Source organism: Saccopteryx bilineata, chromosome 2 (genome assembly GCF_036850765.1).
Source record: "Saccopteryx bilineata isolate mSacBil1 chromosome 2, mSacBil1_pri_phased_curated, whole genome shotgun sequence".
Lineage (NCBI taxonomy): Eukaryota > Metazoa > Chordata > Mammalia > Chiroptera > Emballonuridae > Saccopteryx > Saccopteryx bilineata.
Window position 1 is genome coordinate 68056603 of NC_089491.1, and position 23445 is coordinate 68080047.

Sequence of the window (23445 nt, forward strand, 5' to 3'; positions counted from 1 at the left end):
TGAACCAATCAAACCACTGGTTGTAGAAGGGGAGGAGGAGGGAGCCGATGGTTGCTTTTCCTGTGTGCCCTGACTGGAGATCAAACCCAGGACATCTGCACACCGGACTGACACTATATCCACTGAGCCTACTGGTGAGGGCCAAGGCAATTCTTTCTTTTAATGTATATACTCTAATACAGCACAGAGAACCCTGTATGGCCCACATAAGTACTTATAAACTGGCTTATTGTTTCACTTTAAAAAATCTCATCATTCTTTTTTCCTAAGACTCAGAATTAGAGAAGAAGAAGGAACTGTAGAGACACAGTTTTGTTATTTCATTTTATAGATGGATGGAAAGATTGAAGCTGAAGATTTGTAAACTAACTTGTAAGCGGAAGGGCTGCTGATTTAATTAATTCTGATCCAGCGCTTTCTCCTACCTGTATCTGTCCGGGAGAACAGCAGTAATCTTCACTGCTTTTCCCTCTCCTTTCTCCTCGACACCACCATAGGCAGGCTCACCTCGGTCTCAGAGAGCCTGAGACTCCTCAGGCTCCTTCCCGGTTCGGTGCTTCGGGCAGGCCTAGGTATTTGGTAAAAGCCAGGCTGGTGGTAAGAGGTCATTCCCTTCAGGGATGTTCCAGGCTGGAGCCTGACAGAGAATGCTTGCGGTTGCCTGGCGAAGTTGGCCGAGGCCTGGCCTCCACACTGGCCCAGGCTATTGCTGAACAGGGTTAGATCTGCTCCCATACCTGTTTGTTCCTTTTCTCTAGACTCCCTGCTCGCGGAGCCTTGGCCCATTGCCACAGTCATCCTGCAAGCCTGATTCGGGGCCTGCCTCTTCACAGGTAACGCGGGTGAAGGAGTCCTGAACTCTTTGGATGCAGAAATTATCAGAGGAAGGAAGAGCATGGAGAGGCCTTGCCACCTTTATTACTCCTCTTCCTGTCCCTCAGACAGCTCAGCTCTTACACATTTACAAATCCTGGGAATCAGAAGGGGAAGCAATAACCAGCCCTCTAAGTGCAACGGCTGATATCATTTACTGAGCCGGGGTGCTGGCTGGTTTTCCTAAGTTATCTCACGTAGTTCTCTGAGAAACCTCCTCATTTCTCAGGGGAGGACCCTGAACTGCAGGGTAAGTGACTTGTTTAAGCACTCCTTCCTTGTGAGGGTTGGTGTCATGGTTTGAGTTGGAGCTCTGGATCTCCGAGTCCTGTTTTCACCACCACAGAGGGCAGTGGGTGGTGGCAGCACTGAAATCGGTGGCAGCTGAGTGCCGGAAGCTGTGGAGGAGGCAGCTGGGGCGAAGGGCCTGGGGTCAGGTACCTGGAGCAGGGCTGGGGAGGTGGGGCAGGACCGGGAGGGAGTTTCAAAGGCTGTCACTCTCCTTCAGGCTGAATTTCCCCCATTAGGATATTTGGTCTTTTCTTTTATTCAGTTAGATGCATTTAATGCAGGCAAGGGAACTTTGTCAAGTCTGTGAGCTCAGGGTACTATAGGCATGGCCTTGTCTTTTGCTACAGTCAACAGGGTTAACTGCCCACTGTTTATACTTGTAGATTATCCCAGGAAGGAAAATGCTTGTATATTTCATGATACTTTGATGATGTCTTTGCAGTTGTCCTATTCACAGCATTGATTTTCCCCTTGCCAGAAATGGGCTCCTCTCCACCTCTTATTCAAGGTGATCATGCCCTCAATATGAGCCGAGACGTTCCCCAGCGCTCACACATGCACACCCCTTCCTGCCCGTTCCTGATGTCATTTTGATGTACTTGATCGTTAGGCAGTGGTGTGCAAACTGTTCAGCCAAAATGCCCCCTTCAAAAGGCGAAATGATGCCCTCTGGGCAGCATACACCTCACAGCAATAGCCAAGATCTTTGGCAACCTGAATTTCTTGAACAGCAGGGTGAGATGAAAACCTGAACTTACTGAGTAACTTTGGGCAAGTTTCATAGCATCTGTGAGTTCCAATTAAAATATGAATAACATCACTAATTCCACTGAGTTGTTAAAAGGACTTAATGAACCAAGGATATAAAGCTGATACTAGTCAGCCTACTACAAAATAGGTCCCAGTAATTAAAAGTGCCCCTCTGTTCTTGATCTCCTTGATTTCATCAGGCCCTGAAAGACTAGTAGTCGTCTTAGGAAATTCAGGATGAGTCTTGGGCGGGCTCAGCAGGTGTATCATAGGTTTGATGGCTCTATACGCCAACCTCTTTCTGCTTTCCTCAAAAGACCTGCTCTGGGAGGGAATCCCATGGGGAAACCTCAGGGTTCTTTGCACCTGCTTCAGCCTGTGGGCGATCTCCCTCAGGGACATAGATATAAGGTGGGAATGCCACCAACCACTCTGCAGGCCTCCTCTCCCCACAGCTGCTCCCCACCCACACTGCCCTGCATGAGGGCAGAGAAGCTAGCCCTGCTTCGGCTCAAATGAAGTCAGACGTGTCTGCATCCCTCTGCTCCCAGGGAGAGAAGTGGGAGACATAGCATCATAGATGTCATTGGCAGATGATGTTTGTGGAAGCCCTGTATAACCCTGGTGTGGAATAGATTATAGGGAATAAGAAGAGAGAAGGCTTCCAGCCTGTCCCCCAGGAGTAGACCTTCCCAGACGGACAGTCAGCAGGCATAGATTTGGACACCCCTTTGTCTTCCCACCACACCCAACATGAATCTCTACTTAGGTACCGATCAGCCTCTCAGATCTGCTTCCTCATCACCTGTTCCTTTGAAGGCACTTCAGACTCTGGGGAGAGGGGCACTCCCAGGAAAGAAGCAGCACTTCCACCTCATGCATGAGGGATTTGGAGCAACACTGATGACCATTTCAGCATTTTAGCAAACATGTATTGTCCCTAGATATGCCAGGATGCCTCTCTTAAATGAGTTTATTTAATTCTGGTAACAACTTGGTGAGACAGAACATGTTTGGTTCTATCAAGGGGTTGTCCAATGTCATACCCCCTGCCAGTGTCAGTGAGTGCTGGTGGCCAAATTCAGCTCTGACTCTGTTTATTCCTCTATTTGGAACTCCACAGCTGTCACTGAAAATGTTGCTCTGAAATCCCCAGGAAAGAAAATTGCCTCTGTTTTCACCAACCATATGTTTTTTCCCCATCTTTATTGAGACATGCCATATTTCCCCGTGCATAAGATGCTCCCATGTATAAGATGCCGCTTAATTTTGGGGCCCGGAATTTGAAAAAAATATATTACGTAAAGTTATTGAACTCAAATTTTATTCATCATAAAATTCATACAACTCCTCATCAAGTGCGAAAAAGTGGGAAATGCAAGTAAAAAAATCTACAATACTGTATAAAATGCACCCAGTTTTTAGACCCCAAATCTTTTGAAAAGGGGTGCACTTATACATGGGAAATATGGTAATTGACAAAGAACATTTTGTAAGTTTACATTGTACAATGTGATAATTTGATATACATATCTAGGTTTCTTAGCAAGTTTTAAGTGTATAATACTCTATTGTTAACTGTAGTCATCATGTTGTACACTAGATCCCGGGGACTTACTCATATTATTACTGAAAGTTTGTACCCTTTGACAATATCTCCCCAGGTCCCTGTGCTTCCCCATTCCACAGCTCCTGCCAACTACATATCTCTTGTTCTATGAGTTTGACTTTTGTAGATTCCACATAAATGAGATCATACAGTATTTGTCTTTCTCTGTCTGGCTTAATCCACTTATCATAATCCCCTCAAGGTTCATTAATGTCACAAACAGCAGGATTTTCTTCTTTTTTATTGGTGAATAATATTTTGTTATATATATATAATATATATGTATGTCTATATCCAGTATCTGTAGATGGACCCTTATAATATATTGTTTCTATGTCTTAATTATTGTGAGTATGCTGCAAAAAACATGGGAGTACAGATATATTTTACAGATAGTGATTTTATTTCTCCATTTACCCAAATATATGCCCAGAAATCAGATTGTTGGATCATATGGTAATTCTATTTTTTTATTTTGGGGTGAATTTCAATACTGTTTTCCATAGTGGCTATTTCAATTTACACTCCATCAGCAGTGTAAAGGGTTCCCTATTCTGCACATTCTCACTAAACCTTGTTATCTCTTATCTTTTTGATAACAATTGTAATAGGTGTGAGGTGATAGCTCATTGCGGTTTGATTTGCATTTCTCTGATGATTAGTGATGCCAAGCACATTTTCATGTACCTAGTGGCCATTTGAATTTCTCTTTTGGAAAAATATCTACTATATTTAGGTTCTTTGCTCATTTTTAAATTATACACACACACACACACACAAAGTTAATAAATATATTTGCTATGGAATTATATGTGTTCTTCATATAGTTTGAATATTAACCCTCATCATATTTTATCATTCCATAGGCTGCATTTTCATTTTGTTGAGTGTTCTTTTGCTGTACAGAAACTTTTTAGTTCTATGCAGACCCATTTATTTATTTTGCTTTTGTTGCTTGGGCTTTGAGTGTCATGTTTTTAAAAAGTCGTTCTTAAGACAAATTTCAAGGAGCTTTTTTACTATTTTATTCTGGGAGTTATACAGTTTCAGGTTTTACCTTGAAGTCTTTAATCCATTTTTGTGTTATTTTTTTAAGTTGTATAAATAGGAGTCCCATTCTCTTCTTTTTTATGTAATTATCTAGCTTTCTCAGAATCATTTATTGAAGAGACTACCCTTTTCCTGTTTAGTATTCTTGGCTTCCTTGTTACATATTAGTTAACTGTTTATGTCTTGGTTTATTTCTGTTCTTGATTTTGTTTTATGGTTTGTGTATCTGTTTTTATGCCAGTATCCCAAGTCAAGTCTCTTTCCACGACCATTTATTCCCCCTTTACCCTCTACTACCGTTTCCCTCCTGTAATCATTACACTGCTGTCTGTGTCTATGAGCTTTTCTTTTTTGCTAAGTCCCTTCAGCTTTTTCACCCACCCCCCAGCCTGATAGCTGTCAGTCTGTTCTCTGTATCTATGGGTCTATTTCTATTTTAGTTGTTAGTTTATTCTGTTTATTAAATTCCACATATAAGTGAAATCATATGGTACTTGTCTTTTTTTTTTACTAGCTTATTTTATTTAGCTTAATAATTTCCAGGTCCACTCATGCATCACAAAAGGTAAGATTACTTCCTTTTTTATGGCTGTGTAGTATTCCATTGTATAAATATACCACAGCTTTTTTATCCACTCATCCCCTGATGGGTACTTGCATGGCTTCCATATCTTGGCTATTGTAAATAACTATGTGAAGAACAAGGGGTGCATATATTCTTTTAAATTAATGTTTTGACTTTCTTTGGATATATTCCTGAAAAGAAAGTACTGGGTAATAAGACAGTTTCATTTTAAATTTTTTGAAATAATTCAGTACTGCTTTCCACAGTGGCTGCACCAATCTGCACTCCCACCAATAGTGCATGAGGGTCCTCATTTCTCCACATTCTCCCCAACCCTTGTTGTTTGTTGATTTATTGATGATAGCCATTCTGACAAGTGTAAGATGATATCTCATTGTGGTTTCAATTTGCATTTCTCTGATGATTAGTGACACTCAGCATCTTTTGATATGTCTGTTGGTCATCTGTATGTCTTCTTTGGAGAAGTGTCTTTTAGTGTGTTTGCCCATTTCTTAATTGGATTGTTTGATTTTTTTTTTTTAAGATTTTATTTATTGAGTTTTAGAAAGAGAAGACATAGAGAAAGGCAGGAAGGAGGAGCAGGAAGCACCAACTTGAAGTTGCTTCTTTTATGTTGCCTGAGCAGGCCATCCTGGGGCCTTGAACCAGTGACCCCAGCATTCCACATGAACACCTTATCCACTGTGCCACCACAGATCAGACAGAATTGTTTGCTTTTTTGATGTTGAGTTTTATAAGTTCCTTGTAAATTTTGGATATTAAGCCCTTATCAGCTGTATCGGCAAATATGATTTCCCACTTAGTATGTTGTCTTTTCATTTTGTTGATGGTTTTTTCTGTGCAAAAACTTAATAGTTTGATTTGCTTATTTTTTCTTTTGTTTCTCTTGCCTGAGGTACTATATCAGAAAAAAATATTGCAATGAGAAATGTCCAAGATACAATATAATAATTAATTACATTTTCTATTCTGTATACTACGTCCCTATGACTTATTTTATAACTAGAAGTTTGAACTTCTTTAGAAAATTTTTTTTATTAAAAAACTTTTAAAATTTATTTTTAATTACAGTTGACATAAAATATTATATTAGTTTCAGGTGTACAATATAGTAATTATGCAATTATACTTTACAAAATAATCACTACAATAAGTCTAGAATCCATCCGGCACCATACATATTTATTTATAACATTGACTATATTCCCTATGCTGTACTTTCTATTTTCATGACGATTTTTATAACTATCAATTTATATTTCTTAATCTCTTTTACCTTTTTAAATGCAAGAAGCTAGCCCCTTCTCCTCTGGCGACCATCAGTTTCTCCTGTGTATCTATGAATTTGTTTCTGTTTTGTTTACTCATTTATTTTGTCTTGGATTCCACATATAAGTGAAATCATATGGTATTTGTTTTTCTCTGTTTCACTTACTGAATTTAGCATAATACTTACTAGGTACAACCATTTTGTTGCAGATGGTAATATTTTATTCCTTTTTGATGGTCGAGTAACATTTCATTGTATATACATACTACATCCTCTTTATCCATTCATCTATTGATGGACACTTAGGTTGCTTCCATATTTTGGCTACTGTAAATAATGCTTCTGTGAACATAGAGGTAGACATATTTTTTCAAATTAATGTTTTGGAATTCTTTGGGTAAATACCCAGCAGTTGACTATATGGTAGTTACATTTTTAATTTCTTGAGGAGCTTGCATACTGTTTTAATAGTGGTACACCAATTTACAATTTTACCAACAGTGCATGAGAGTTTCCTATTCTCCACATCCTTACTGACACTTGTTTTAGAGATGATAGCCATTCTGACAGGTGTAAGGTGATAGCTCATTGTGGTTTTGATTTGCATTTTCCTGATGATCAGTAATGTTGAACATCTTTTTTTTTTTTTTTTTTTCCTGTATTTTTCTGAAGCCGGAAATGGGGAGAGACAGTCAGACAGACTCCCGCATGCACCCGACCGGGATCCACCCGGCACGCCCACCAGGGGGCGATGCTCTGCCCTTTCAGGGCGTCGCTCTGTTGCGACCAGAGCCACTCTAGCGCCTGGGGCAGAGGCCTAGGAGCCATCCCCAGCGCCCGGGCCATCTTTGCTCCAATGGAGCCTCGGCTGCGGGAGGGGAAGAGAGAGACAGAGAGGAAGGAGAGGGGGAGGGGTGGAGAAGCAGATGGGCGCTTCTCCTGTGTGCCCTGGCCGGGAATCAAACCTGGGACTTCTGCACGCCAGGCCGACGCTCTACCACTGAGCCAACCGGCCAGGGCCTGAACATCTTTTTATGTGTCTGTTGGCTAGCTGTATGTCCTCTGACCATTATTTAATTGAATTGTTTGCTTTATTGATGTCCAGCTGTATGAGTTCTTTATACATTTTGTATATTAATTTCTTATTAAACCATTTGCAAGTATCTTCTCCCATTTAGTAGGTTGCTTTTTTGTTTTTTGGTGATTTTCTTTGCAATGCAAATGCTTTTTAGTTTGATATCATCCATTTGTTTATTTTTGATTTGTTGTCATTGCCCTAGAAGACATACAGTTGTCCCTTGCCATATCGTGGTTCACTTTTCGCAATCTCATCGTATCACAGATTTTTAAATTTTTATATCTAATTTTGTATTGTGAATTTTTCACTATATTGTGGGATTTTGCACTATATAAGTATTTTTATTTATTCATTATTTTAATTATTTTTTGTGGTAAAAATAAGCATTTTCTAACCAAAAAATTGAAAAGGTTTATAAAAGTGTGGGAGGGTTTATATATATAAAAAATAAAATAAATATAAGGTCACTACTTTGCCAATTTTCACCTATTGCAGGGCATTCTGGAACCTAACTCCTCTGATAGATGAGGGACCACTGTATTCAAAACAATATCGCTAAGACCAATGTCAAAAAGTTTATTGCCAATGCTTTCTTCTAAAGGTTTTAGGTCTTACTGTTAAGTATCCATTCAATTTGAGTTTATTTTTGCATGTAGTGTAACAAAGTTGTCTATTTTATTTTTCACATGTATTTGTCTAATTTTCCTAATACCAGTTACTGAAGAAACTATCTTTACTTCATTGTATATTCTTGCTTCCTTTGTCATACATTAATTGACCATATGGGTGTGGGTTAATTACTTGACTCTCTATTTTGTTTCATTGGTGTATGTGTATGTTTTTATGCTAGTACCATGCTGTTTCAATTACTATAGCCTTGTAATATAGTTTCATAGCAGGTAACATGATATCTCCAACTTTGTTCTTCTTTCTTAATATTGCTTTCGCTATTTGCACTCTTTTGAGTTTCCATATTTAAAAAAAAATAAGATTATATGTTCTAGTGCTGTGAAAATGCCATTGGTATTTTGAAAGGGATTGCATTGACTTTATAGATTTCTTTGAGAAGTAATAACATTTTAATAGTGTCAGTTCTTCCATTTTATGAGCATGGTATATCCATTCATTTATTTGTATCTTCATTAATGTTTTATAATTTTCTGAGTATAGCTTCTTTACCTTCTTGGTAAAATTTATTTCTAGGTACTTGATTCTTTCAGATGCAATTGTAAAGAAGATTATTTTCTTAATTTCTCTTCTGGTAGTTTATTATTGGTATCTAAAAATAAAACTGATTTTTGAAATTAATATGGGCATTCTACTTGACTGAATTTATTTATTAGTTCTGATAGTTTTCTGGTAGAATTTTCAGGGTTTTCTCTAGATAGTATCATGTCATCTGCAAACAATGACAGTCTTCTTCCTTCCTTCCAATTTGGATGCTTAAGTTTGAGATAACCTTTAGACATCCAAGTAAAAATGTTGAGCAAATAGTTGTATATATTTATCTGTAGTGCAAGGTAGAGCTTAATTCTGGAAATGCAAATTTGAGCATCATCAATGTGTAGATGGTATTTAGAGTGACATGATTGAATGAGAATACTTAGGTAAAAAGAGAGATATGATGCTTAAGCCCTGGAGTATTTTAGCCTGTATAGGTCAGCAAAATGAGGTGAAATCAGCCAATGAATCTGAAACCCAAGAAAAACAGTTCTGTAACCACGACCAGGTCAAGAAAGTGTCTTAAGAGGAGTGAGTGATTGTGTTAAATACATGGGAAAAGCTGTGTTAAGTGGGAGGTGAATGCCCTTGGTCTATTCAGAAAGTGCCCAATGAAAGGAAATGCTGGAGTTTCATGATATGCATGTAAATGAGGGTCAGAAGGCATTGATCAAGGCTGAGATGAGAGAACATTTGAAGAAAGGGGGATGGTTCCTGAGAAACAACTGTAATGGGTTTCTAGGTACTTTAGAAAAGAGTAGAATGAAAATAAAAACTTCAAGGAGAGATTTTGGCTCAGTGACTTTGTCTTGGAGTCATTGTATATGCTCAGAAAATGACTATATGGACATAGAGAACAAATTCTATGTGTTTCCAGCCCTGGCTGGTTGACTCAGTGGTAGAACGTCAACTCGACATGTGGAAGACTCAGGTTTGATTCCTGATCAGGGCACACAGGAGAGGCCCTATCTGCTTTTCCCCTTTCCCCCTCCCACTTCCTTCTCTCTCTCCCCCTCCCACAGCCATGACTAGATTGATTCAAACACATCAGCCAAGGCCCTGAAGATGGCTCCATCCAGCCTCCACCTTAGGTGCTAAAAATAGCTTGGTTGCAAGTGGCCTCAAGTGGGCAGAGCATTGGCCCCAGATGGGGTTTCTGGGTGGATCCTGGTCAGGGTGCATGAAGGAATCTGTTTCTATATCTCCCCTACTCTCACAAAAAAAATGTTCTATGTGTTTTTTAAGATTTAGATTTAAAAAAAATCAAAATAAATCAAAACTATATTTCTGAAAATGAGTAAATTTAAACTGATAAAACTCTACAGCTAAAAAGAATGAATGTTATTGTATATAAACTATGCCTCAACAAAGCTGACTTTAAAGACTCCAATCAATTCCTCTAAGTGATTAGATTCCTCCAAATGTTACTCCTTAGATTTGGCCAGTGCACATCTGGGCTGGGCTATGCATTACAGGTGGGCAAAACTCTGCCCTCAATTAATTGCTCTTGTTATGAGTTTATCATTGCAATAACCTTAAAACCTGGTTTCTTTCCCTCTTATATTTCTCACTTCAATCCATTTGGAGTGCGTTTTTATTGTATTCTTCCTTCTGTTACTCTTATATAGAACCTTGCACTTTAAAATGCAAAGATCAAAAGAAGTTATTTGTACAAAAGTACTTTGAAAACTACAAAGTTTTGAGCACTGGTAAGGCATTCCCATTGTTATTATTGTAAGCAAGGAAGACAAACTAAGGTAGCACTCTACTCTTTAGACAGTCTCCCTGAGAGGCTAGCAGCAAAGTTTCAGATCTAGCTTTCTGGAGATTATGAGACCAGATCCTGAGTGCTTATACTCTTTCTCCAGAGACTTGACCCCTAGAATTCCAGAGAATAATATGATAAATTATAATTGTCATAGCTATTTTGATATTCTTCAATATATGAGACAATGAATTTCTTTATTTCTCCCTTTTACGTGTTCTTATTCCCTTTTTCCTTTACCCTTTGTCTTTGATTAGAATTGATAAAGAAAATATTGGTAAATGTTGATTTTCCTTTCCAACCCTGGGGACTGCTGTCTACTAGAAGAGAGTCCAGACAAAATTCTTACTAAATGACCTTGTTATACATTCTGCTATTGTCTTCAACTTTTCCCTTTCCCAAATTGTTATAATTAAGAGACTAGCCATTAAATGATTTCCCTTTGTCATATGGATTATGTTTTAGAATGGAGCCAAGTTCTGTACTTGTTATGAATCTGCAAGCCAGTGCCAACAAAATGTCCACACGTTTTCCCCCACAGCAGCTGAAACAGCAGAGGAAGGTCACTTAATGACAATTTGGGAGGAAACCAGTGGAGATTTTAGTCAGTGGCCTCCTATCCTTGTTTGTCATTAATGTGTTTTTATTTTTCAACTCAGAGCCACTGCTCTTTATGAAGTAGGGATTTAAAATCATGTTAGCATGAAAGTGTCTCAGAACAACAAACAGACAACAAATCTCAAGCTAACTAAAGTGATGCTGAACCACACTGGCCTGAAAAATGTGCCACTCTGGGATCCTGGTAGGTCAACATATTTGTCATGCTCATTCCGTGTTCTCATGCTGGGATTGCATGTCTGGGTTGCTGTGGCCAGGCTTCCTAATAAAAAGGAAATGATCCCATCAATCACCCAGGTGTTTGGCAGAGGGTAGACTAAACATCTGGTTGATTGACTGAATGGTTTTCTCTCTGGCCAGATGTTTAGTATCAACTAAACACAGTGTTTGAGTAGACCATTTAAAAGGGCATTCTCTTACACCCACCACATGTAGTTTCCAGGAAGTTCTTCACTTATATTAATATAATTTTGATTCTGATATGGGACCTTGCTTTCTTTGATTGCTATGTAATTTCTTTACATGTTTACCAACTAGATATCAACAACTTTTCAACCCCACTTGATTCCCTTTACTACAAAGACATCCTTAGCAGAGATGCTAATGGTAATTATAACAATGCAAAAATGTATTAGCATGAACACAATGTTCAGGTATATTTGAATTTCATAGAATACTTTGCAAATTATTCCTGAACTTAGTGTTCTTTGGAGTACTATATACCAGGTAGTCTATTTCACTTAACAGTTAGACATCCTGGATTCTAGATATAATAGAGTAGATTTTGTGTTAGCATGGAGGTGTCCTTCCTACCATCTTCTAAGGAAACTCTCCTACCTCAGAGAGAAAGTCTCTTGATTTGGTGTCTGAAGCAATATAGAGTTGGTCATGCATTGTGATGAAAAGAACACTGGATTAGGAGTCAGAATTTGAGCAGTAGGGCTACTTCATTTATTAACTCTCTATGTGAGACCTGGGCATCAGTTCAAATCTCTAGGCTTCCATTTCCTGACCTAAAAAAATAATGAACTATGACTGAAGTTTGTAATCCTCTAACAACCTGTGATTTGCTGAAACCCAGGAGGTGATGGATTAGATATAATCAACGTACTGAGTTGGGATTGCTGCTTGAAGAAAAAGTTTTCATACAAGTAAGAAAAGGCCTTGCACAATGAATTAGTGGTTCTATTTACTTCCAAATGTTCCTAAGATAGGCAATGTATTAAACATGAATAGTGTAATTAATATTCTGGAGTGAAATTATTAAGAAGTTTAATTCTTACTCAGAAGCACAAGAGAAGTGTGCTTGAGGGTGGACATAAAGAAACATTCAAAAGGTGTGAGATGAGAAAGATGGTTCTTATGCACTGCCACAGTGGGTATTGGGGGGCTGGTGGTTGACACTGGGTAGAGCAGGGACAGAAGGACAGGTAGAGAACATGGAAAGAGAATAGAGGGGCCCAGAGGACTAACTTTACTAGTATTACAATTTTGTCAAATACAGATTCAATCTTAAATTATGATGGATCTTGGTATTTTAGGGTCAGAAGAATCAAAGCCCATAAAAGATCTGGGCAATAATTAGGCATCACAATAGCTTAAATCAGCCATTGCTTCATATTCTGAAACTGAAGATGATTGTGTATATTCTTGAGTCAATAAAGTGAATGTTTTTAAAAGCCATATTTCTAAGACTAGGGAATTTTAGGGAAAATAAGTAAATCTACAGGTACTAGTTTATGATGTTGCCAGATTAAATTACTGAACTTCCTACTTGTTAAGCATTTTGAAAACACTATTATGTATTTGTTAAATGCTCAATTTCAGAATGTAGTTTGCCACTATCAGCATTAGTTCACTCTTAAGCAGATAGAGCCATAAAAAAATTAACTAAACTGGCCCATCTGTGGGTCTCCAAAAATCTATGGCGCTAACATATACTTAATAAAAATAATACCATGAGCATTGACCATGTTTTTGTTATTTGAAACAAGTCTATTTTCTTGTCCCTTTTTTGGAGGGCCTGAAAGTTTTGTTTTTCTTCTGTGGGTCTAAAGTAGTCTACTCAATTTTCTACTCAGATTTCTTTTTTTATCTATCTTCACCCATCCCTAATTCTTATCTTCTTCAGAAATGGTATGGCAGAGAAGAGGGAACATAGAATAACATTTCCATTCTTTGATTCAAATACTTTTTCTCTTAGAAATAATACTTCAGCTAGAGACCCATACCTTCAAAGAGAGCTTTCAAAAGTACATTTCAGTTTAACTTTGGGTGATGGGCACACAAGGCAATCAACAGTTTAAATGCTGTAGAGTTGCTTACCTGTAACCTTTGTATTCTTATTGACCAATGCCACCCCATTAAATTTAATTTCTAAAGAAAAAAAAAGTGCATTTCATCAAGGCAGCCAGTGACTGGGAAAGGACTGGAGTGGAGGAGGTACGGGTTCTTCTTCATATCATATCCCTTGTATGCCGGATAAATTATCATTTACCTGGACTGGACTCGGGGTGGTTCTGGAGGCCCAGGGCCAAGGTGACTTCTCAGAGGTCCCTCTGGTCCTCTGGTTCCACAGCAGTAACTAAGAACTATTCAAACATATGTAGCATAAAAGTCCATATGGTTTCAATTTCCTTTACTGCATTACTGCTTTTGCTTTGTTTGTGCACAGACCAGCCTTCCTCAGAATTCCTGCTCTGCTGGGCCCCTTCTGCCACAGAATTAGGAGTGGGATGAGGTTAAAAAAACACTGAAATGGAAGAGAGCTCAACCAGTTCATTCTGTATAATAAAATCCATTCTACTGAGGTCCTAATTTCATCAAGTAATACAGTCAACATCGAACATTAATGTGAGAAGGTTTCCAATTAGATACAGTCTGACACTGGCCCTGCTTCTCAGTCACCTTCAATTGTCAGCAATAAAAAAGGACAGTTCAATATGATATGGATCATTCACTTCAAATCTCCACAACTCATTTATGACAAACACAACTAACAGAGCATGAGGAACTGCAGAATTGTTTTTCATTATCTCGGCACATTGGCTTCTGACTACAGCTGTAATGATCTTCAGTAGTTTTCCATATAGCATGTTGTTAATGATGGTCTAAGATATAATGACAACCAAAATTCTGACCGAAAATCTCAGTAATCCTTTAGTTTTGGGAAAAAATAAAGGAGTCTTTCGAAAAAGAAAGGGAGAAAAATAAATTTAAAATAAAAAAGTGTTTTGTTTTGATAAGTGATATGAGTTCTCATGGGACAGCTGTATTTGGGGAGAAAGGAGAAGTTAAAGGGACAGATCCAGAGAAGTAACCTGCAGGGAACCTTGGAGTTGACTGCATTACCCAAATCACGTTGTCTTACATAACAGGATAAGCTAGGGTTTTACGAAGGCTAGTGTCAGTGTCTATATAATTCTAGCATGGTAGATAGGGCCTAACCACTAGATATCTGGGAAATGATTCTAGTTAAAGAGAGTTGAGCGTCAGTACTCCACATGATCAGTCAGGATACGTCCAGTGGGTAGGAAAACGAGGCCAGCAAACAGATCCTCAAGATCTGGGGATACAAAGACTGTGGTGATCTAGCCTCAGTCAACCAAGCAGTCTGGGGTTCATGCATTCATTTATTCACTTAACAAATATGTATTGAACACTCACTTAATGCCAGATATGGTGCTTCATAGGTTAGATGGTGAGAAATATAGACACTGTCCTGGGGAAGGGAGCAGTAAGCAGGCAACCAGAGTCAGGGCTGTAGGCAGGGCACACAGATGCCTTTGAAGCTCAGCACATACAAGGATTTCAGTAGACTTAACCTTTTTTTCTTCACTTGGCAGGCATATTGCTGATTCTAAGTTTTATTAATTTGTATCACTATTGGACCTGGCCGGCTGGCTCAGCAGTAGAGCGTCGGCCTGGCGTGCGGGGGACCCAGGTTCGATTCCCGGCTAGGGCACATAGGAGAAGCGCCCATTTGCTTCTCCACCCCCCCCTCCTTCCTCTCTGTCTCTCTCTTCCCCTCCTGCAGCGAGGCTCCATTGGAGCAAAGATGGCCCGGGCGCTGGGGATGGCTCCTTGGCCTCTGCCCCAGACGCTAGAGTGGCTCTAGTCACGGCAGAGTGATGCCCCAGAGGGGCAGAGCATCGCCCCCTGGTGGGCAAAGCATCGCCTCTGGTGGGCGTGCCGGGTGCATCCCGGTCAGGCGCATGCGGGAGTCTGTCTGACTGTCTCTTCCCGTTTCCAGCTTCAGAGAAATACAAAAAAAAAAAAAAAAAATTGTATCACTATTATAATTACATCAGCTACATTTTATATCAAACCACATGCAGACTAGGGGGGCAGGACAGCTGACCATGGAGACATGATCCAGGAGGGCAGAGGTATTAAGAACAAGTTAAGATAGGTCCACACCAGGCAGGCATCTCAGATTCTGGTAGGCATGGCAAAACTACGAACTTGGTACCCAGGCTAACAATCTAGGCAACATATAATATATAAAATACTAACAACAAGGAAACAAAGATGGTGATACAACTTTTGCCCCAGCCAGGATGCTTCGTATGTGTGCTGTTAGGGTGTGGGAGTGGATCCTACTCCATTTTTCATGTGGGAGCAGGTAGGTGGGTAGAGTTGAGGGAAAATGGTCTATACTCATCTATTCTCCCATGAAGCTGCTACATTTAATTTTATCATCTATTTGGGTAGCAGTTTTATAGAGTCAACTCTGATCTCCTATTGGGTTATCAAACTCATCTCTAAGGCCTTGCATTGAACACAGGAGTTATAAATGCCCAGAGTCAGCCCCTCTTACTACATACAGATCCACAGCCTCAGCCTTCAAAATAAATGAGAATCAAAACAGTGTTGCATGGTTCCATGATTACAAAAAATGAGAAATGAAACTACCTGCAAGGACTTGCGCTCTAATACCTATGTATTTGTGGAACATGGCTTCTTGTGTTATTGACTTAGGTATTTCAGTTCAGTTAGATTTTAGAAGTCCCAAATGATAAATTCCACCTCTCATCTTGAAGACAGATCTAGAAAATAATAAATCTCATTTTAAAATATTTCCTTATGTTCAACTTTTATTTTTCCCTTTCTTTACTGTATTCTATTCACACTAATGGTGCTGGTTTTTCCCTCCTTGCTTTTAAAATATTTTCGTATCCTTTATAGCATTTGTACTTTTCAAATATTTGTAGACTTGTTTTTCCTCAGTGATAGGCAAGCCTTGCATATTTAGCACTTTTAATCTCCTAGACCTTCTTCATAAACCACTGTCCACATTGTTGGCATTTTTGTTTCTCTGCTTATTTGATCTGCATGCTTCAGATTCAGAGGTGTTGAAAATTGCATTCGTTTATTGCATTGCAAGTATCACTACTATTACATACATCTTAGTGAAAATTTTCTCTCATCTCGCATAAAGGCGCCCTGGACTTTTCCTACAGATTTTATAAGCCATCCTAGACCTATTTAATCATCCTTTCCTTTCAAGACCATCTAAGAGGCAACAAAATTTGATGAAAAGACAAGTATACTAAAATTTGGGTTCAAGTGCTTGCTTTGCAACTAATTAACTGTATTCTGCTGGGGAAAGTCACTTTTCCTTTCTAAGCCTCAGTTTCCTAATATACAAAAGAGGTAATTGAACTACATGCTTTTGAGTTCTGAAATTCTATGATGATCTTGATTATGGACTTAAATAATCTTGTTGATTTTTTCCCCACCTTAAGTAAATAGGAAAGTGGTTCTAAAATTGTAAAGTGATAATCAAACACTTCTCACCATCATCATCATCATCATAATCATCATCATCATCATCATATGACAATTACAAATATCACCCTATGATAATCTATTTTTGTCTCTTAGGCTGAAAGTCACTGTTCCTGCTACTAGTGACTTTACTGAGGCTTCTGATTCATGGGGTAACATATGATATTTAACTCTTCCAAGTATAGAATAGTTTTGTGGCTTCTTCAGTTATTGATGCCAAATATGCTTTCATTTTTCTAGCCTGCATGTCTTAATTGTATGATCAAATTTATATTGTTTCATCTGATCATTTTTACTTTAGATTATTGATTCCAATGGAAATATCTTGCATTTCTTTTCTATTTATTAATTTTAATGAAGTGACATTGATCATTCAGGGTACATAGGTTCAGAAAAAACATCTCCAGGTTATTTTGACATTTGATTATGTGGCATACCCATCACCCAAAGTCAAATTGTCTTTCGTCACCTTCAATCTGATTTTCTTTGTGCCCCTCCTCTCCCCCCATGCTCTCACCACCCCACCATAACTACCACACTTTTGTCCATGTCCCTGAGTCTCATTTTTATGTCCCACCTATGTATGGAAACATATAGTTCTTAGCTTTTTCTGATTTACTTATTTCACTCAGTATAAGGTTATCAAGGTCCATCTATGTTGTTATAAATGATCCAATGTCATCATTTCTAATGGCTGAGTAGTATTCCATAGTATATATGTACCACATCTTCTTTATCCAATCATCTATTGAAGGGCTTTTTGGTTGTTTCTATGTCTTGGCCACTGTGAAAAATGTTGCAATGAACATGGGGCTGCATGTGTCTATACGTACCAGTGTTTTTTAGTTTTGGGGGGTATATACCCAGTAGAGGGATTGCTGGGTCATATGGTAGTGCTATTTTTAATTTTTTGAGGAACCACCATACTTTCTTTTATAATGGTTGTACTACTTTACATTTTCACCAACAGTGGATGGATGAGGGTTCCTTTTTCTCCACAGCCTCTCCAACACTTGTTATTACCTGTCTCGTTGATAATAGCTAATCTAAGAGGTATGAGGTAGTATCTCATTGTAGTTTTGATTTGCATTTCTCTAATAGTTAATGAAGATGAGCATCTTTTTATATATCTATTGGCCATTTGTATTTCTTCCTGGGAGAAGTGTCTGTTCATGTCCTCTTCCCATTTTTTTATTGGATTGTTTGCTTATTTGTTGTTGAGTTTTATGAGTTCTTTGTATATTTTGGATATTAGGCCCTTATCTGTGCTGTTGTTTGAAAATATCATCTCTCATTTAGTTAGCTGTCTGTTTGTTTTGTTGTCAGTTTCTCTTCTACAAAAACTTCTTAGTCTGATGTAGTCCCATTCATTAATTTTTGCCTTCACTTCCCTTGTCTTTGGAGTCAAATTCATAAAGTACTCTTTATAACCAAGGTCCATGAGTTTAGAACCTATGTTTTCTTCTATGTATTTTATTGTTTCAGGTCCTATATTTAGGTCTTTGATCCATTTTGAATTAATTTTAGTACAATGGGACAAACTGTAGTCGAGTTTCATTCTTTTGCATGTTGCTTTCCAGTTTTCTCACCACCATTTGTTGAAGAGGCTTTCTTTTCTCCATTGTGTTTTGTTAGCCCTGTTATAAAAATTTATTTGACCATATACATGTGGTTTTATTTCTGGGATTTCTATTCTGTTCCATAGGTCTGAGTGTCTATTTTTCTGCCAGTACGTGCTGTTTTGATTATCGAGGCTCTATAATATAATTTGAAGTCAGGTATAGTAATGCCCCCAGCTTTGTTCTTATTCCTTAGGATTGCTTTGGCTATTTTGGGTATTTTATAGTTCCATATAAACCTGATGATTTTTTGTTCCATTTCTTTAAAAAGTGACATTGGAATTTTGATGGGAATTGCATTAAATTTGTATATCACTTTGGGTAATATAGTCATTTTGACTATGTTTATTTTTCCTATCCAAGAACAAGGAATATTTTTCCATTTCATAATATCTTTTTCCATTTCCCTTAACAATACTTTGTAGTTTTCATTATATAGGTCCTTTACATTCTTTGTTATGTTTATTACTAGGTATTTTTTGTTGTTGTTGTTGCAATCATAAAGGGGATTATTTTTTTGAGCTCGTTTTCTGATGTTTCATTGTTGGCATATAGGAAGGCAATAAACTTTTGTATATTAATTTTGTATCCTGCGACCTTACTGTATTGGTATATTGTTTCTAGTAGTCTTTTTGTGGAGTCTTTGGGGTTTTCTATGTATAGGATCATATCATCTACAAAAAGTAAAACCTTTACTTCTTCTTTCCCAATATGAATGGCTTTTATTTCTTTCTCTTGTCTGATTACTCTGGCTAGAACTTCCAGCACAATGAGAATAAGAGTGGAGAACCTTGTCTTGTTCCTTATTTTAGGGGAAAAGTCCTCAGTTTTATGCCATTTAATATGATGTTAGCAGATGGTTTATCATAAAAGGCCTTTATTATGTTGAGATATTTTCCTTCTATCCCCATTTTGTTAAGTGTTTTAAACATAAAATAATGTATTTTACTGAATGCATTTTCTGCATCTATCGATAAGATCATATGGTTTTTGTTTTGTTAATATGGTGTATTACATTAACCGTTTTATGTATGTTGAACCATTCTTGTGATTCTGGGATGAATCCCACTTGATCATAATGAATTATTTTTTAATGTGTTGTTGTATTCAATTTGCTAGTATTTTGTTTACTATTTTAGCATCTGTATTCATTAGAGATATTGGTCTGTAGTTTTCTTTTTTTGTGTTGTCCTTGCCACGTTTCGATATGAGGGTTATGTTGGCCTCATAAAATATGTCTGGCAGTACTGCTTCTTCTTCAAGTTTTTGGAAGACTTTGAGTAGAATAGGAACCAAGTTTTCTTGAATGTTTGATAGAATTCACTAATATAGACGTCTGGCCCTGGACTTTTATTTTTGGGGAGGTTTTTGATAGTTGTTTCTATTTCCTCCTTGCTTATGGGTCTGTTTAGGCTTTCTGCTTCTTCATGACACAGTCTAGGAAAATTGTATTGTTCTAGGAATTTATCCATTTCTTCTAGATTGTTAAATTTGGTGGCATATAGTTTTTCATAGTATTCTACAATAATTCTTTGTATATCTATGATATCTGTGGTGATTTCTCCTCTTTCATTTTGGATTTTGTTTATATGAGTCCTTTCTCTTTTTTCCTTGGTGAGTCTTGCCAAGAGTTTGTCAATTTTGTTGATTTTTTCAAAGAACCAGCTCCTTGTTTTATTAATTTTTTTCTATAGTTATTCTGTTCTCTATTTCATTTTTTTCTGCTCTGATTTTTATTATTTCCTTTATTCTTCTGGTTTTGGGTTGTCTTTGTTCTTCTTTTTCTAGTTCCTTAAGATGTGAAGTTAAGTGGTTCACTTGGGCTCTCTCTTGTTAGTTCATATAGGCCTGTAGTGATATGAACTTCTCTCTTATTACAGCTTTTGCTACATCCGAGAGATTCTGATATGTCATATTGTTATTTTCATTTATCTGTATGTACCTTTGATCTATGCTTTTACTTCTTCTTTGACCCAATCATTTTTTAGAAGTATCTTGTTTAGTTTCCACATTTTTGTGGGTTTGTTTACCTCTTTTTTGCAGTTAAATTCTAGTTTTAAGGCTTTATGATCATAAAATATGTTTGGTATAATTTCATTCTTTCTGAATTTGTTGATGTTATTTTTGTGGCCCAACATATGGTCAATTCTTGAGAATGTTCCATGTACACTGGAGAAAAATGTATATTCTGGCACTTTGAGATAAAATGTCCTATAAATGTCCATCATATCCAATTGTTCTAGTGTTTCATTTAAGGCAAATATTTCTTTATTGATTTTCTGTTTGGATGAATGATCTATAGCCATCAGCGGTGTATGATTATATTTTTGTCGGTTTTTGTTTTTAGGTCAGTCAGTAGTTGTCTTATATATTTTGGTGCTCCTTGGTTTGGTGTATATATATTAAGAAGTGTTATGTCTTCTTGATTCAATGTCCCCTTTATCATTATGAAATGATCATTTTTGTCTCTGATTACCTTTGCTGTCTTGTAGTCAGCATTGTTAGATATGAGTATTGCTACACCTGCTTTTTTTTGGATGTTATTTGCTTGGAGTATTGTTTTCCAACCATTCACTTTGAATTTTTTTTTATCTTTGTACCTTAGATGTGTTTCTTGTCAGCAGCATACAGTTGGATTTTTTTAAAATCCATTCTGCTACTCTGTGTCTTTTTATTGGTGAGTTCAATCCATTTACATTTTGTGGATAAGTCCTGCCAGGGCTGAGGATGACAGAGACGCAAAGACCCAACTCCAGGGGACCAGGTTCAGTGACGCAGATCCACTTTATTAAGGAAGTACGCAAGCTTAAATACGTGGGTTCTGCCAATAGGATGTTACAGCGTGTCCTTCATAGCCAATGCTAAAAAGATTAGGGATCTGCGTGGTTGGCGCTGAGTCACTTCCTTACAGCAGGTGAGCTCCCTCCTCGGTGTGCCTAGGAGGGTTTCAGGTGCTGGAGTGTTCTCACAGCATTGCATCAGCCAGAGATGCTAGGAATGCACTTTGTGATCCACCCACATTTCCCCCTTCTCTTTTAATTAGGGCCAGTTGGACTTGATGAATGATAGCACTAAGATACTGATAACACCTATAACACCATATGCTAGCAGATTGGCTGGGTTAAATAGGGAGGCAAGCTTTTCAATCTTTGTCCTTTCAAGGGAGGATGTGTACAGTGACATTGATGTGCACAGTGATATTTCCCTCCCACTGTCCCGTAGAGACCCTCCAAGTACCATTAAACACAGTCCCATTTTTGATCATGAAAAACAGACATAGGTCTATGCATGCCCCCTTCCCACAAAGATCCCAGCATCCAAACACAGAATGGATAGCTTGCTGTGGGCTGCATACTGCATAAGGCTACATCCTGTCTCTTAGCCTCCAATGCCAAACCCCGAGAGTAGGGGTCTGCATGTCCAGGCCAGATGCAAGCCGGCAGTCTCTCCAGGGAATTCCCTCCTTTGGGAGTGCCCCCAGGTGTTCTTCATACTGGAATGGACAGAGAAGTAACCCAGGGCCTGGGGACTCGTCAGGGCCCATTCTCTGGGCTTGCTCCGCTAAAGCCTTTATATCCCCCCAGGTGATGGGGTGTGCACGTTGGCCAAGAGGTCTTCTTCTGGAGCACTGAGGACCTCCTCCCCTCAGGTGTAGTCAGTGTGTAGGAGGCCAAGGCTGTGGCTTTGGACAGGTGAAGACTGAACCACGTAGTGGGTGCCCAAGAAACCCTGTGAAGCAGGTTGGGGGGTTCCTGGGATCCAAACTGGCTGCATAACCTTTCCCTTGTGTTAGAAGAGGGTGTGATCCCCACCACTGTGCAGTGGCTGGGTCCTTCCAGTGTCATTTCAGAGAGAGGGGAAGAGGAGAGAGAGAGAGTGAGAGATACAGAAAAATAGACAAGATAGACAGACAGAAAGAAAAAAGACACATGGGAGTGTATAGGCTGGCCCATGGGTCTGCAACAGGAGTTAAAGCTAAGGTAGAAAATGGCATCTAAGAGGCTGGGGTGGGGCATTGAGCCCCAGCAGAGAATGTGGAAGTTGTGACTTCTGCTTTTTCTGGCGGCAGAGCTGATGGTGCAGTTAACAATTCAGTTGGTTTCATTTCTGCGCACTCAGCCGTGATTTTGTCAAACTCAGAGGCTAAACTACTTTCCTCCTCAGTGGAGGAGGGTGAATAGGAAGGTAGGGGCTGCTCAGGGAGATAGGCAGCCTGCAATATTTTTGGCACTGGCAAAAGGTCCTCAGAAGGAGCACTGGTCAGGCAGGCATGTATCGCTAGTAGGGCAGGAATGAGGACAAAAGGGAAGGTTTGTCTTTCATGTACTTCGGCCGAACAGACACACTGGAAAGCTTGGACCCAAGTATCGGGGTCCCAAAGAGGTGCGTCCCAGAGTCAAGGGTTGAAACCTGAGAGGATTTCCCAGTAGGTACAAAGATTCTTTTCACTAACTTTAACTCGCCTACTCTGCAATAGGGCATAGAGGGCTCAAGCTTGCGGGACTCGGGAGTGAGGGAGAAGGTTTCCCATTGCAGAGGGTCACTCACCCGTCCTTTGAGTGCCAGTTGGGTCCCTGTTCGAGGCACTAGTTGTTGTGGACAAGTCCTGCCAGGGGTGAGGACGAAAAAGATGCAAAGACCCAACTCCAGGGGACCAGGTTCAGTGACGCAGATCCACTTTATTCAGGAAGTAAGCAAACTTAAATACGTGGGTTCAGCCAATAGGATGTTACAGAGTGTCCTTCATAGCCAATGGCTAAAAAGATCAGGGAGCTGCGTGGTTGGTGCCAAGTCACTACCTTACAGCGGGCAAGCTCCCTCCTGGGTGTGCCTAGGAGGGTTTCAGGTGCTGAAGTGTTCTCACAGCATTGCATCAGCCACAGCTGCTAGGAATGTGCTCTGTACTCCACTCACAATGTTTAGTG